We start from the raw sequence: 15,886 nt of genomic DNA on the forward strand, positions 1-15,886 counted from the left end.
ATCATGATCTCAGGGTTGTGAGATCAAGCCCCACTGGCAGGGCAAGCTCTGAGCTCAACAGGGAGTCTGCCTGGGATTTTTTCCCTCTACCTCTCCCTCTGCCCACCCCACCCCCCGTCCCTGCTTGCATGCACGTGCTCTCTCTCCTTTACTAAAATAAATAAATAAATAAATAAATAAATAAATAAATAAATAAAATCTTTAAAAATAGAATAAAATAAAATGGTTTTTAAATTCTAGTAGTTAAACATTTTCATTACATAGGATTAAACCTTTAATTGTACATATTCTATACCATTATAAAGTCCTTATCATTATGCATATTATCTCCAATGTAATTCTTTACTAACCAAGCATCAAGAAACCAGCAATTCATTCACACAAGGCCCTTCTCCACAATCCTATACAGAAGAGTGGCGTCTGGTTTTTTCTTCAGAAACTTCTCATTTAAAATTTCCCATTTTTTCTTAACTATGATGTAATCGTGGAGTAATGACAATCAGCCCATGGTCACACTTAACTGTAATAGCTTTCATTTGATATGTTTAAAATTAGGGTGGGCAAGGGCTGCCAAAGACCTTAACACAGTTAAACATCTGTAGCGAGTCTTTAATTAAATATTTGTTATCAGCATTTGCTGTAAGATGTTATTTAACTAATACCTAATGGACACAAGAATTTTATATATAAATTTTATCCAATCATACACATCACACATACCATTATTCATGTTCATATACAATAACCATATACCCTCATAAATATATACATGCTCATATAATAAACATGTAGATAATTACAAATTGAAATATTAGTTTACTTTAAATATAAACTTATATTTATAAATTTTGTTACCTTTAACTGGATTTTTTTTCATTTTGTCAACTCTTTAAGGTAACATTCACAAATTAAAAACAAAAGGCATAGTAAAACATGTTTTCCTGATGCTGCAATATTAAAATTTGCATCCCAAATATGACAATTACTTGCTAGCACTTGATAATCTTCAGGAATTATATAAGTAATATAATACTGGAGAAGAAGAAGGAGAAAAAAAGTAAAACAGTACTTCTTTTCTATAGCAAGTATTCAAATTTCATCATTAAATTTTTTTTTCTGTTTCAGTAGTTTGGATTTTTTTTTTCAAAAACACTTATAAATGTAGATAGTATGTTTTTCATTCTGTTGGTGTTGCCATAGCACTTAAACTCCTGACAGCCCTCATAAGAAGGTTTGCCATAATTTTAAAAAATGACTTATATAGTTAAAGTGCTAAAAATGCTATTTTATACCCATAAACATAGAAACAAGGTCATGGCCCTTTTATTAGTAATGTCAAGATTTTTCAATGCCCATCATCTTTTAAAATACCCCTGAGTTTACAAAAGGTCAGATGGAGCTGGCCTCATGCTCTCTTTGAAGTGGTTTACCACACCGCGCTCAACCACATCCCCATGGGGTACTATGGTGGTAAATTCTGGGCCAGTCACCAGAATCATATGATAAAATTTAATTAATAGATTGGACTTACTAATACTGAGAATATCAACCAATATATTTACAATATATGAATAATGAAAAGGCATTAATTCTTGCCATTGCTCTCCTAAAGTTTTGTTTAATGTTGTTATAAATATATGAATACTCAAAACACCATTCCACCATTTCCAATGGTAGGTATGACTCAACATTTTTTGAAAGATGGGATTGTGATTTATGTATAATAGGAACAACATTTCTAATATGTCCCTAAACAATTAAGAATAATTTAATTATAACTAAATTAATATACTATAATTAACATTTATCTGTATATATGAAAATATACATATATATATACCATTTTAGACAGGAAGCTGCCATTTAATGTTGCCATTTTTAAGATTTCATTCACGTCAATTTATTGCTAAGACTATATTCTTCTAGTTTAGTAGAGCTATGATGCTGTCATTGTTAATTGTGTGTCAATTTGACGGACCATGGGGTGTTTAGATATTTGGTCAAACATTATTCTGGGTGTTTCTGTGAGGGTGGTTTTAGATGAGGTTAACACTTAAATTGGTAGACTGAGTGAAGCAGGTTGCCCTAATAGGCATGGGCCTCATCCAATCAGTTGAAGGCCTGATCCTCCCTTATGTAGAAGGGAATGCTTCCTGATGGCCTTCAGACTAGGACTGGCTTTTTTCCTACCTTCAGACTCAAACTGAAATACTGACTCTTCCTGAGTCTCAAGGGTGCCAGCCTTTATACTACAACTACCCCTTTGGCTCTCCTGTTTCTTAGGCCTTCAGACTCAGACTGAAGCTGACCTATCAGGTCTCTTGAATCTCTAGTCTGCTCACTTGCCTTGCAGATCTGGGACTTACCAGCCTCTCTAACTATGTGAGCTAACTCCTTATAATAAATCTATCTCTATCTATCTATCTATCTATCTATCTATCTATCTATCTATCATCTATCATCTATCTATCTAGATACATATCTTACATAGATATATGTAGATGTATATCTTATCGTATCGTGTAGTATATATTATATACTCTGTGTGTGTGTGTGCGTGTGTGTGTATGTGTGTAAAATCTTATTGGTTCTAGGTCTCTAGGAACCCTGACTAATTACAACAACCAACTTCCAATTAGCTATTTTCAGAATAACGAAGAAGAATAAACTTACAAATAGCATCACTATTACTCATGAATTATTAGCTTTAGTATTAGTTATTGTTGTATTATGACTGGGATAATTAAGTGCATATACAGAAAAACTACTGTCTGAATATAGACCTGATTAGGATCTACACAATTATTTCCAACAAAAATTTTCCTAGGAGCTATCACCCTCCTGCCCTTTAGCCCAGGAATTGTCTTTTTATTATCACTAATTTGAGTATTCTGAATATATAATCTACAAATTATGCTTGCTCTGCCATTTGTCCTTATAATATTAAAAGCTCGTTCTTCAAAAGACTTAAATGAATGGTGTAACAACAAGCAAATAATACTGACTCATTAGATTATGACTCACTCATGCTATCATATCTAATGTACCCCCCACACCATTTAAATCAACTTCTCAGTAGTTTCATAGTAGCTATAATGTGACTTTTCATCTACCAGTCTCAAATATCTTCACTATTAAATTTAGAGTGCATAACATTATCTCAATATGCTTCGCTTACCCTAAACAAATATTTAACATCATTGACTTTACTGCCATTCATTTAATAGCTTTTGTAGCTTGACTGTCAAATATATGCAGTCTTATATGCTCAATCTACTAGTCTACTTCAGTGTTAATGATTTTTATATCCGCACTCATATTACTAACAAATGATCTGTCAAAAAACTTAAGTTTCATATTAACTATAGTTTAGATAGCCTCATAATTAGCTTAAATATTACCTTTAATTATTTAAAAATTATTTGAAATAAGACTACATTTCTCATAGATTTTGACAGTTTTTATCGTCAACCCCCTTGCCAATACTGATAACCCAGTTAATCTAACCTATCAAAAATTTGAAAATAAAAGACTTTTATCTCAATGTTATTTATATTACAAATATTTCTAATCATCACCAACATAGCCATAAACTTATTTTATATTAAATTCTCCTAGCAATTTAACTTTATTAGAATTAATTACAGTAACACTCATTAAACTAGCTGAGGTTGGCCTCCATTCGTGATTTCTTTTCTTCATAGATGATCTAATTCCTGTTATAGCATTATTCCCTCCTAAGTATAAAAGTAAGAGCAGTTTTCCTACTAACTGGATTTTTACCCTGTACCAGAAAACAATGCTACCATCCAAACCATGACATCATACCTACTTCAATAGCAATACACTTTCCTGTTGTCTATGCTTTATCACAAATGGGCATAAAAATTGTGACTCTCTCAACTTCCAGACATTTAGGACTAGTGATAGTACAATAAGAATTAACTGCTCATATCTAGCATTTTGTATATATCTGCATTAAAGCATTCCTTTTTTCTTTTGTTTGTTTTTAAAAATTTTTGTATTATGTTCCATTAGCTAACATACAGCACATCATTAGTTTTTGATGTAGTGTTCAACGATTCATTAGTCACTTATAACATCAGTGCACATTACCGCACAAAGCATTCTTCATGGCTAAGTTATTCACATAATCAGGATTCATTATTCACAACCTAAATTATGAAAAACCTATGCCATAAAAAAGAAGGCTTTCAGATGAGTTACTTACCATGTCATCGTTATTAATTGGAAATTTAATGTTAATAGGAGCACGATTCCTTGCACATTTCTATTCCAAAAATCTAATCTGGAAGCCACAAACACAAATTAATGTCTGCCCCCAATTACTCACTTTAATTGCCATATCTATTTACAGCACTCAAAATATTTTCTTTATTTTCTTGGGCCAGTCACAATTTCCAATGTTACTTTTATGAGAATCACTCATTACTTTATAAATTCAGTCATACAACAGAAGAATTTTTGCAGTATTCTTATTCACAATATTATTCTAACATTGGCCAGCCCACACCATGAGAGATTACTTAAACATCCTTTACTATGAACATTCTTTGTTTCACATTCAGAGTTCCCCCCTACATTCTCTTGCCTACTTGGATATCTTACAATGATTATACACTAATTTTCATTCTCAGTGCATCTCAAAAGAGTTAAAAATTGATCACAAAAAATTAGTTCCTTTCAATCTGGTTTACATTACTATATTCATAGTAATGTCAAAAATACCAAACACTGACAAACCAGTTGACCGGAAAATACTGATAATTGACCACCACACCCACACAGTAAAGGCCAAACACCATAATCACCAAAGGAGACAGATTTCTTCACCATGGAGAACTATCCAATTTTTAAAATCCTCTAAATCATGCTACAATACAGTATTAACCTCTTAAATGATTGCATTATTCAAATAAAAAAATTCTAAAATTGAACTTAAAAACACAGTTCCCTGAATAACTATGCTTTAACCATAAACCTTTCAGAAACTCTTCAGTAGTCACAAAAGAAGTATAATTAAACAGTACAAACGTCACACATGCACACACACACATAGCTCTTAACATGAAATAAATCCCGCAAATGTATTACAATATTTCATCCAAGTGTATTACTCCTAATTAACACAGAGGTTTGAAGGGAAAAAAGCCCTAAATCCAAGAATAACATTTAATAAAAATATGAGATAGTTCCTGTATTTTAACCACAGCCAATAATACGAAAAACTATGCTTGTTCTTCCAGAGCTAATACTGACTAAAATAGTAATTCTAAGAGGAAACAGTGACCAAAATCTTAAATTGTCCCTAGTCTGAATGATTAACTGCTCCTCAATTGACTCATATGGTCTGTGCAAAAGTTAAGCCTGATGAAACATGGATTCTCTTCCAGAGATAGACTTAATATAATACATTACAGGATTCTGCCTGAATGTTCTTAGAAAACAGAATTCTCAGAGTGATATCAACAAAGACGGCAGAATGGGAGGTCCTTGGTGCTACTTCCCTTCACAAAGAAACCAAGTAGCAACTATCCACAGACATGAATGCTTCTGTGAAAATCTCAGAACCTGGAGGTGAAGTTGAGCATCCTCTTGAGGAACAAGAACCTAGAAAAGCCATATCAGAAGGGTTAAATGGAGCAGTTTTCACTTTGACCACACTGCCCCTTCACTAGGCTGGCCCAGATCCACTTCTGTCTTGCCTCATGGGGAACAGTGGAAGAACTGGCAGGGATGACATCCCGGGGTCAGCTAGAAAGAGAGAATTGGGTGGGGCTCACAGCGATCAGCACATGGATCCTGGCAGTGGCACCACATCCCTGCCAGTGATCCCATTTGACAAAATCAGCATCTTGAAGAGAGCTGTACTCCTCCACTATTACTCATGTAGCCAAGAGATGAAAACAATCTGCGTGTCCATATTAGGTGAACGAAAGTTGTGAAGTTCCGAGCATGTTCACAGTTCACTATTTATCTGGTTTGGGTAGGACTGTTTTGTGTAATAGAAACATTCAATTTCCTAAGTCATCTATTTTCTTTATATCCTTTAAAAGACCTCCAAACCTCTAAACCAATACTATCTGCTCAAAATAAACTCTTGGGATGGGAAAAACACTGAAATTATATACCCAAAATTTTTCTGACTAGTTCCCTTGATTAGTGGTGTGTGGTAATCTGCATTGTGAGCTTTATCCTATGAATCATACATTTGCGGTGTCAGATGAGTTTACAGCTATCCATTCATCGTTGCTTTTCATTGCTATGACCTTAACCTCAGCATTCTTAAAACACAACTCCCCAAATAGTTATGCTTTAATGATACAGGGGGCGAAGACACAGAACATTTTACTTTCCAACTAACTCAGGGGAGGATGTGATTAATGTGTGAAATACACTGAACCAGGAAAACTTAAGAATAGGAATTAAATGGTGACCTGGTGGATAAATGCACAAGACTCAGAATAGGAGAAATTATATTATGAAACATGAGAGAAGAAAAGGAGACTACTTGGCAGGTTTATAAAGGATTGGGGCAATACGATGGTTAATGTGTCAATTTGTCTAGGCCGTAGTACCAAGATATTTGGGTCAAATATTGTTTTAGAAGTTTCTGTGAAGGTATTTTCTAGATTAGATTCATATTTAAATCAGTAGACTTTGAGCTAAGCACACTGCCCTCCATAATTTGAGGGTGGATCTCACCCAATCAGTTGAAGGCCTTGGTAAAAAAGGACTGACCATCCCAGAAGAAGAAGGATTCCACTACCAGATGGCCTTTGAACAAGAACTGCAACATCAACTCTTTCCTAGGTCTCCAGCCTGTCAGCTCACCCTATAGATTTTGGACTTGCCAGCCTTTACGTGTAAGCTCATTCCTTAAAATCAATCTCTCTATATATGTAGAGAAAAAGAGAGAGACAGAGAGAACATACCATAATATATATATAGAGAGAGACAGAGAGAATAGAACCAATAAGAGGTATATATGCATACATATGTATATCTCCTATTGTGCTGTTTCTGTGAAGAGCCCTAATACAGGCAAATTTCCAAAAAGAAATCACTTTGGCATATTAATAAAGTTTAGTTAAAGTTTAATAAAGTTCCTGCTGCACCCAAGGAAAAACAGAGTTTATTGTTAATAAGGAGAATACTCAATATTACCACTTAGTTTCTGAAGCTAAAAGACTTAAATTCCTGACTTTTTAGGATCTGTTCAACTATAATGCGGTGTCGATAACCCTAAAAACTATTCTATCATACTCACATATGTAGGTTTACTTTCACTTCTCATTCTTTCAGTCAAAGAGGAAATTAGGTATTGTTTATTTTTCCAAAGAATTTCTTTTTGCTTGAGCTGGGAAATCTCATTGACTCCTTATTTCCTGGCTGTACCCTTTACCCTTTGTGTTTAAGAATCAAGCCATAATGAGAACTCAACTTTGGCCTGCTGATCCTGAGTAAGTGAAAATGGGGTGAGCCAAACAAACTTGAAAACCGAAACTGCCTCCATAAATTAGGATGGATAGTTACTGGAAGAGAAGCAATCATTCCCTGAAAACCTGAAAGTACCCTAGTATCCTACACACATTCCCACAGTAATGATGACCTGTGCCAGCGGAACTGTGGACCCTTAGAACATTTCCTCAGTACTCCAATTATTTCCTCACTTACGCAACAGAAGTATACTGATTTGCAACTGGGAATAAAGTACAAAAATGGGTAAGACACAAATTCTACATTTAAGGAACTTAGAGTCCAAGAGGAGGAGCCATATGGAGACGAATCAGTGCAAGAGCACTAGAGGTATAGTGAAGGAGCGCTTATAATATATAACAAATGTATACGTTGGAGATCAATGTTCTCATCTTTATACAGAAATAAAGAAATGCTGGCCCCAGATTTTATTCCAAAATCACCTCCTTTGTTGAGCATAGCGTAACGTATAAAGAAGTGGAAGCACTACGTTGTACACCCGAAACTAATATAGCCTTGTGTGACAACTATACTCAAATAAAAACATTTTTAAAAATCACCTCTGGTTGGGCACAGGTAATGATTTTTCAAAAGGAATGCCTGCTAAAAAGCTCAAGTTGTATGTGTTTTTTATGACAACTTTTCTGCCACCAGAATTTTGAAAATTCTGCTCTCACTAGTGAGTTCCCATACTTATCAGTAGGCTTACGCTTACTCAGTCTGTGTGCATCCACCTCTCTGAGGGGACCCCGAGTGACTCAAAGCATACCATCAACTTCCTTCGTACTATGGGTACACCTGGCACTTCATCAACATCATTTCTAAACTGTTTCCTGCTTCCTCTTTAATACATTTTTAGAGTTCTCAAGTCGATTATGTGTTTGAGAAATAGATGGAATAGGGCATGTACATCGAGGGCATTGCAACCCCTCCCAATTGCATTTACCAGCAGTTACACACACCCCCAAGCTGTTGTCAGTGTGGACTGCTAATGACTCACAGCCCCCTACCTGCCTACTTCCTTGGAAAATTGCCCTTCGATGATAGTAGTCATCAGTCTCTCTGGGAGATTACCAACTCCCCACCACGGTCTACAATGAGTGACTAGCTGATACTAGCTATGATAGACCAACCCCTTATCTCAAAGGGGAACAACTCGAGGGTGCAGTTTATGCTCCAGTGCATCCCCAGGGATCCAGCCCAGGCTATTTTGTACCTGAGGTCATATCCTGATTACCTCTTTCTACTTCCCTCTTTTGCTTCACACTCTCTTAGGGATTCATTCTGAGGAGTACTCCCTCAATAAAACTTGTTTATCAAATCCTTTTCTTAGGTTCTGTTCTGAGAAAAATCTAATCTAACCAAGTTAATCTCATAAATAGTGGTTATGTATTTTGTTTGTTTTATAGAGATGCAAAGTGAGAGGAGGGAGCAGCGGATGATTGTTTGCTGCTTGGAAAGGAAATGATTAAGCAGTGGGCCTGCAATCTGTATTGCTTTACTGGTGAACTCCCAAGAAAGAAAGAAGATAGGCAGGACAAATCCCCCAGAAACATGGGAGACAAAGAAGGTACAACGAAAGGCCTGAAGGTAAAATGAAGAGGACAGGAAGATTCCATAGATGAAGGGAACCAAGAGGGGTACGTTGCACACTGGAAAGTGTGACTGGACAGATTATTTGGTGGTCATCACCTTAACCAGATGATATAACTGTGATGATCTTATACATGAATGAAACCTGGTGCCCCTCAACCTTTGCCCAATTTTACTTGATCAGGCCACATGAGAACTTCTGGAAGTATTTTATCCTTCCTTTCTAGTAAACATCAAGAAATGCAGAATTCCAGAAAGCATCAAGAGATAACTGCTCTGATGAAAATAATTGAAGTGGGAGTTTTGATTCCTACTAGCTCCCTTAATAGTCCTGTGTGGCTCTAGTACCTAAGGCAGATGGATCCTGGAGGTTAATAGTAGACTGTGGAGGATGAAAGAAACGGGTTTTACTGATAGCTTTAGCAATATATGATACAGTAAAGACCATGTAGAAATGCTAAAGGGGATTAGTATACCATTTTAGGTCTTGTTGATGATTTCTTTTCAATCTCCATTTCCGAGTCCAGCTAAGCACACTGGCATTCCCATGGGATGAAACCAGTATGCATTTACTGTTTTGGCAAAGAAATATTTGAATTTGCTAACATATTGTCAAAATTTAATGAGATGAGATTAGACTTGTTCATGATTAAGAGCAAATGAAAGCACCACGTCCCTGACCATCATGAGACTCACCCCCTTAGAGGATTCTTAGGGGGCCTATGGGCTACAGCAACCCTTATGATAAGAAAATAGTGGCTGATAACTGCTGTGAAAATTGAAGGCCCAGCCCAGTCTGGGAATTATGTGGACTAGAGCAACTAGTCACATTCCTCAAACTGTGAGAAGTGAGTTATCTCTTGGAGACCCTGTCAATAAGCAACTATGTCACAGGCAAGCAGGACTGGCTACTGGGGTTTGGGAAAAAGTCATATTCCTTTCCTAGAAATCTTGTTGGACATAATTCACAAAAAAAAATTGAATTTAAATGAGTTTTTGGGCAGAAACAAATGTTTAAAAAATTCACATAGGGATGCCTGGGTGGCTCAGTCAGCTAAGCGTCTGCCTTTGGCTCAGGTCATGACCCCAGGGTCCTGGGATCGAGTCTGCATCAGGCTCCTTGCTCAGCAGGGAGCCTGCTTCTCCTTCTGCCTCTGCCCCTCCCCTGCTTGTGTGTGCGCATTCTCTCCCTGACAAATAAATAAATAAAATCTTTAAAAAAATATTTACAAAAAGCAGTGGAACAGGTAGTCTCATTCCATTCTTATGAACCAACTGTTCGGATGATACTAGAAATAACTACAACCACAATATACACAGGATTGGAGCTTTTGGCAGAAATAAAATACATTACTCAATGGATACCTCTCAAGTTTTGTACCTAAAAACTGCCCATCTGAAAAATAATTGCTAGTTTGTAACTTGGCCTAGGTCAAAACTGCCCTCACCATAGAAAAGCAACAAATAAGTTGAGGCCAGTAATATGAACCATGTCTTGGGTGATGCCAGAGAGACTGTCCAGGAAGGAAGAATAAGCACAGAAGGCTCTGGCGTTAAGTGAAGTGGTATACTCAAGAGCATGCCAAAGGAGGATGTCCAGGGGTGTCCAGCACATATGAGAGCAAGCTGATTTATTGCCTGTAGGGACAAGGATAGAGGCCTCCAAGGACTCCCTAGCCTTATCACTGTCTGAAACTTATGATTTTTATCCCAGCTGAGGAAAGACCAGGTTTGCTGGCCTTTTTCACTGTTCACTGACTAGAGTTCTTGGATTGAAGGCCACATTGTTGTATGGAAATCAGTAGCACTCTACAGAGAGAAGAAGGCATGACAAATCTGCAAAAAGGTCAGAGTTGAGGGTTGTCTATTTAACACCGGAAGTGGAGTAAAGCTCCCTTTCTCCCGTAGTGGTTTAGATACTTAGAGACTCTGTGGCTACAGCCACTGGCCTTGCTACATGGTCAGGCAAATGAGGCCTACACGACCGAACATGAGGAATATCCCTGAATGGGGAACTCAGATTTAGAATTCCCTGTAGAAATTTGGAGGAAAAATCACAGTGAGTCATGTAGATGCTCATCAAAAACCCCAGTCGCTGGCTCAGAAGGGGATTGGGAGCGTAAGCCACTGTGTTAGTCACACGCCTAGCTAGAAGTTATCTGGGTGGAATGAACAGGCATAAGGGAACTCAGGTCATGCACTGTTGAGTTACAAATGACACATCCCCTTAGGAACTGCTGACTAATGTGATAAGAAACTACACCTTTGTCTACAAGCAAGAAATCCTTTGAAATGGCTTGGGTAAGATTCCTTGAAGGCAAGGCCTGTGCATAGCTGGCTAGTGGACTGCATTTTACCATTACTGGTAGTCCCAGGCGGGGTTACGAATGGTTTGAATTCGGAATTGAGACTATACAATAATGGGTTTGCTTCTCCTGTAATCCAGAAGTAACCTCAGAGAATATAATTAAAGGTCTGGAAGGGCAAAATGTCTATCAATTTGGCTCAGTTGAATATATTTTTTCTCATACCTGTTTTTCTTCTACCAATGTACAGAGATGAACAAAGAAAAATAATATTGCATGGCTATACCACACTTCTTTTCACTCTTAGAGCAGTGTTTCCACCACAAAATTGTAATGGCATCTGAAACCCTTGTTTTTAAAACGCTGTTGAAAAAAAGATTTTAAGGGTTGGATTATTATTCAAATGATTGAATATGAGAGGAAGTCAAATGAGGACTCTACTAGGTCTATTTCTAGATCTGGAGATGCAAATAATGGGTGGAGAAGAATGTAAAGCAGTACTTTATAAATTTCCCATCTCAGAAGTTTTCTGGTGATACCAAGCCTGGGTTTAAATTTCTATGTCCCCAAGAAAAGTCATATAAATAGCACACAATATCAATGCTATAATTTTGGCAGGATGCATTCCTGAAGGTACTTTTGAACATGACATAAGTTCAACTTATGAAACTAAATTTGGGCTAACTGTAAATATCATTTCATTTCCAAGCAGCAGGACTAGTCTTATGTTTCTTTACCTTTCAAATATGACATTAGGAATGGAGGTCAAGAAGTTGATGACATAGATTGCGACAGACTTCCGTCTCTCTCATAAGAAAACCAACCAGCAACTATCTATAGACAAAATATTCCATTTCCAAGACATTTCTGCTGAGAAAATCCCAGAAACCAGGGTGAGGCTGAAGCAATCCCCCTGGACCACAGAGACCCAGAAGGACTGCATTAGAAGGGTATGGAGAAGTGGCTACACACTGACCACATCTCCCCTCCTCCAGACTGGCTCTGTGCCATACTGGGAGGGCCCTCTGGGCCTACATTTTTCCCACTAGATAAAAGGGAGCCCAAGGTGGACATACAGCTCCCCCAGAGTTGTGGGACACTTCCTGGGACCCCATTCAGGTCTCGCCTCACTGAGAATCACTGGGGGAATCTTCTAGGCTTGATCACTGAGGATTAGATAGAGAGAAGTGGGGGACAAGGTGTACAGCAACCACACCCTGATCTTGGAGGACCACATTCTTCCTTGCAGCAGTGCCGGAGCAGAGCTCCTAGCCAGCAGCTCTGTCCAGAGCCGAGGCAGGGGCCATGTCTGACCAGGGAGCTTGGTGGGCAGTTCTGCCTAATTCTGGTCTCCAGTCAACAAGCCATGCAAGCAATGAACCCATTCTATAGCTCCAATCAGGAAAGCAAATTGGCAGCCCTGCCCCACTGCGGAGGATAGCCTCTAGTCCCACTTGACACGGAAGCCTGACCGAGGAATCGGAGCAGCTGTAGAGCTCATCCTACAGCTGTGCTTAGGCAGGGAGCCAGGCCAGCAATACTGCCCAACTCTTAAGTATAACCTCTGGCCCCACATAACCAGGGAGCTTAGACAATGACCTCAGTATCTAAAATACATAAGAAACTCATACAACTCAATAACAAAAATAACAGACTTTTTAAATGGCAAAAATCCTGAATAGACATTTTTTATAAAGAAGACGTGCAAATGTCCAGCAGTACACAAAAAGATGCTCAATGGCCCTAATCATCAGGGAAATGAGAAACTAAACCACAATGAAAACCACCTCATGCCTGTCAGAACGGCTAATATAAAAAAGACAAGAGATTACAAGCGCTGACAAAAATGTGGAGAAAATGAACTCTTGTGCACTGTGGGTAGGAATGTGAATTGGTACAGCCACTGTGGAAAACAGTATGGAGGTTTCTCGAAAAATTAAAAATAGAATTACCCTATGATCCAGCAATTCTACCTCTGGGTATAATGCCAAAAGAAATACAATCACTATCTTGAAGAGATAGCTGCAGTCCCATGTTTGCTGCAGTATTATTTGCAATAGCCAAGACATGGAAACAACCTCATAGTCCACTAATAAAAAAAATGGATAAAGAAGATGTGATAGATATACACAGCGGAATATTATTTGGCCAAAAAGAAATAAATCCTGCCATTTGTGATGATATGGATGAAACTTGAGGGCATTATGTTAAGTGAAATAAGTCAGAGAGAGAATGACAAATACTGATGATTTCACACATGCATAGACTCTAAAAAAATCAAACTCAGAAAGAGAGCAGATTGGTCGTTGCCAGGAGTCAGGGAGTTGAGGAGAGTAGGGAAATGTGTGATCGTAGTCAAAGGGTACAAACTTCTACTTATAAGATGAATAAGTTCTGGAGGTATAATGTATAACATGGTGGCTATAGAAAACAATATTATATATTTGAAAATTGTAAGAGAGTAGACCTTAAAAGTTCTCGTGCACACACACAGATTGTAACTATGTGAGGGGACGAATGTATTAACTAACCTTATGTGGTCGTCATTTTGCAATATATACATATAGCACATCATTTCATTGTACACCTTCAGCTTACACAATGTTATAAGTTGACTATATCTCAATAAAGCGGAGGAAAAAAAATTAAGAATCCATGAGCATAACTGCTGTTCTTAACAGCTATATGGATAAATGGTACATGCACTGAGCCAGAAAATTCAACCACAGAGAGCAGTCAGTGCGTGTCAGAAAGGTAATAATTGGAATCAGTCCAAGAGCATAGAAGAAGGAAAGGGCATTTGCAAAGGGGTCACGATATTAGGGAAGAGTCCAATCATGCTATTTCTGTGAGAGCATTTCAGAACAAGAGAATAATATTCTTAGCTCCCTCTCTCTCAGAGCTAGCACTGGCTAGTATTGGGAGGATTTACTGCATAGATGCCCTTTACTAAAATAATAAAATTTTCCTGGCAGCCATTCAATAGAATTCCTCATAACTGGTGGCATGATTAAACACCATGGCTCTTACTAGGTGCAAGGGAGTTAAGGGAACTCAGCTGCCTCTTAAGCTGAGAGTGGTTTTTTTGTTTTGTTTTTTAACATTTACTTATTTATTTGAGAGAGAGAGAGAGAGAGAATGAATAGGAGGGTGAAAGACAGAGAGAGAAGCAGACTCTCCGCTGAGTAGAGACCGATGCAGGGCTCAATCTCCCGACCCTGAGATCATGACCTGAGCTGAAATCAAGAGTCAGATGCTTAACCGACTGAGCCACCCAGGTTCCCCTAAGCTGGGAGTGTTAAGGAAAAGTTAAACTGTCTGTGGGTTTACCCCATTAACAGCATTTTCCACTGGGAGTGAGGGAAGATGGTAAACAGATTTATGTATGTGAAAGGTCATTGTTTCTGTAGAGTAGAAGATGGACAGGATAGGGCAGGGTTCATCATTCAGACTGCTATAACAAAAAATACCATAAAAACATTTCTTTCTTGCAGCTCTGGAAGCTGGAAAATTCAGGATGGAAGAACAGCAGATTTGGTATCTGACAAGCATGGGCTTCCTGGCTTATAGATGGCTGTCTTCTCTCTGGGTCCTCACATGGCAGAAGGGCTGAGAGTTCTCTGGGCTCTTTTTTAATTCCTCTTACAGGAGCTCCACTCTCATGACCTAATCATCTCCCAAAGACTCTAGTGCCTCATACCATCACATTGGTGGGGGGAAGGATTTCAGCATATGAATTTAGGGGGCCAATTTCAGTCCATGGCAGTTTGTTTCCACTTTTCCACCATATGAATAGTGCTATCAACATTTGTTACCATCCATCTTTTACAACACTTGCATTATCCCATATCTATCCATCCACTAATCCATTTACTTTACCCCTACATTTCAAGGTGAATTCCAGCTAAATACTTTAATTTGCATATCATTAATTAGATGCCAATGTTTGCTTAGAGGTTTTTTTTATGTAAAATTTGTATGCAATTAAATGTTCAAAGCTCATAGGTACGTTCACAGTTCACCAAGTTTTGAAAAATGCACACATCTGGCTAGCTCAAGCACCTGTCAAGATATGAGCATCACTATTACCTCAGAAAGTTCCCTCATGGCCTATGCCAGTCAATATGCCCAACTCCCAGAGACAACTGCTATTTTGATTTTTTCCACCACAGATATTTTTAAATAATATATACCAGGGTTTAAAAAAGGAGTTTCTGTCTAAATAAAGTAATAGAACTCATTTGTTTTTGATGTGTTTATGGATTTGATTGAGGTACTTACGTTATATTTTTTTAATTTAAATTCAATTAATTAACATATAGTGTATTATTCGTTTCAGAGGTAGAGTTCAGTGATTCATCAGTCTTATATAATACCCAGTGCTCATTACCTCACGTGCCCTTCTTAATGTCCATCACCCAGTTACTCCATTCTCCCCACCCCATCCCCTAGAGCAATCCTCAGTTTGTTTCCTGTAGTTAAGAGTC

The sequence above is a fragment of the Ursus americanus genome, chromosome 4 (assembly GCF_024610735.1).
Source record: "Ursus americanus isolate L20-20 chromosome 4, mUrsAme1.1.p, whole genome shotgun sequence".
NCBI classification, from domain to species: Eukaryota; Metazoa; Chordata; class Mammalia; order Carnivora; family Ursidae; genus Ursus; species Ursus americanus.